A 2,651-nucleotide genomic window follows, 5' to 3' on the forward strand; every position below is an offset into this window, starting at 1 on the left:
GTGTGTGTGTGTGTGTGTGTGTGTGTGTGTGTGTGTGTGTGTGTGTGTGTGTGTGTGTGTGTGTGTGTGTGTGTGTGTGTGTGTGTGTGTGGGTGTGTGTGGCGCGCGCGTGTATGGAAAGGAGTAAGAAAGGAGAAGTGTATCATAGATGCTGAGTCCGAGGGAGGGAAAAGCGCGTTATCATCCGTGTTAAAGGGGGGATTTTGTGCCTCTTTCTCGCCTGTTGCGTTCTCTTTCAATGTGTCCTGTCTCTCCCATCCGTTGTACGATGCAGTTCTCTCTGTTCCATTCATTGCGGTCCTATACTTACAATATATTCTCGCTCTTTCTTCCTCATTTCAATAGTTTGATTAACTTATTTATAATTAATTTAACTTATTAATAATTATTAATTAATAAAAACTTATTTATAAGGAAAAACCGCGCGCCTTCTTATAAGATATAATTCTAAACAGAGACAAAGAGAAAAAGGAGATTGAAAAAGTAATTTTAAAAATTTAGTAATATATTTAAGTATCGTATTATACGTTTTGTTTTACAAATATTAATTCATTTCTTACTTTAAAAATAAAAATGTTTACAATTTGCAATGTAAGATAAGTTATCTAATAAACTATGTAAATGTCAGAGGCTCTTTCTCAATTATTGAGTTGAAGATCTGAGTTTTGGCAGTTTATGAATTTAGTTGGCTATAAAAACAAAATAAATTATTTTTCTAAAATTATTTTTTAAGTTTAGCCACAATTTCGATTATTTCAAAAAACGAGAAATAATTCATTGTATACAAGAGGTGTGTATACAATGAACCATGCTATTTTTAATAATGAATCACATGTTTTATACCACGAATTGTTGGGATTATTTTAGTTTTGCTATATTTTAAAATGTTTATTTTTAGAAAATAGATAATTATGAGATGATAGGGATTCATGAGGCTGACAGTCACGTTTTTCTGTCAGATTCCTTTCGTTTTGAGTGAAAATGCATAGAAGGAGACTATTTTAATTAAGATTTTAGTAGACGAGAGAGGTCGTATTCTAAATAATTACCACAATGAACAATTATTTTGAAGGTTATCGTAAGAAAAGTTATGTGATCTACAATGCACTATAGTTCATTTCACTACATCAAAATTCATTGTAGACCACCTAACTCTGTTGAAAATTCTTATAAGTTTTTTGTAGCAAATTAAAAAGTTTGTATGTGATCAATCAAGATTACTAAATGAACATACATGATCATACAATATAAGAAATCTTATATAATTTGTTCATGAATCTCACCAATAATCTTTAATGACCTTAGGAATCTGGAATAAATCGTACACGACGATTTATATCGCAATGAAAAGATTTTGTTTAACCTTATAAGAAACTCTTAAAAAATAATTTACAGTATCATCCAGAAATATGATATTAATTATGTATGATTATGTATGAGTAGAGAAGTTTTATCATAAATTTCACGCAATTTTTTTAATGCATCACATTTATTATTGATAGAATTTTGGCGTAAGAGTCATAAATTGTCAAAATTCTTCGCCAACTTTACATACATTCTGCATTATCCACAGACTGATTCGTATGCTCAACGCAATGTTCGAATCCAGGATAAACAACACAGTTAAAGACATTATGTATAGGGAAGATTGGGGCTAATTGATTCATTTTTCAGTTTCGAATTTTTACAGATAAAATTAAGAGACCTATCGAAAAAATAAATTCTACGCCAGTTACTACATATATTTGACTATCTAATAATTATTAATAAAATAATACAAATTCCTTGAACTATGTAGAGACGCGACCATCTTCAACATCAATGTTGTGACATGCAATTTCATAGCCGAGTGATATTGGATTGAGCATCTCAATGCTCATAGAAGCAATCCGCGTTTAACAAGTAGTTCGTCACATTAATAATACAAAGAATATAAACAACCAATTATATATTGCACCATAGTCAAATATTAAGTTTAAAATATTGGTCGACAAAGAATTTGTCATGTATCACAAGTTTAACGTTTAAATGACACAGTACCAGCGATGAGTCCTAATACCTTGTGAATCTATGTATTATTTTATGAATTAAAAAGGAATCTCTAAAATAGTTATTTCTTTAAATAATTATTTCTATTATTATTAATATTATTAATATTTCTATTATTATTAATATTATTATTAATATTTTAATAATAAGGAGAAACTAATATAAAATAATTTTTCTAATGCATTCTGATTCAACTAATACCAGGACCGGAATAAAAGTATGGCTAATAGTATGGAGTAATTTGACTAACATTATTAAAAAAAAATAATTAATATATTTTAAAGTATATTTTTGATTAACAAAACTTTTATAAAGGTGTATTTTAAACCCAAATATATTTATTATAAAATAAAAAATATATAACTTTGAATTTTGTTACTAGATAAATAACAATTTACCTAATCTGAACCATTATTGGAATTACAATTATAATACTCGTAAATAATGCAATAAGTTATTATATGTCCTTTAGATTTAGTTATGCATTTAGAATGTGCCAACATGTTTACAAAATTATCATTTTAATTATTCTTATTGTTTTCACGTTATTATATATATATATATATATATATACATATATATATATATATATATAGAGGTAT

This window comes from Atta cephalotes, assembly GCF_000143395.1.
Source record: "Atta cephalotes unplaced genomic scaffold scaffold00026, whole genome shotgun sequence".
NCBI classification, from domain to species: Eukaryota; Metazoa; Arthropoda; class Insecta; order Hymenoptera; family Formicidae; genus Atta; species Atta cephalotes.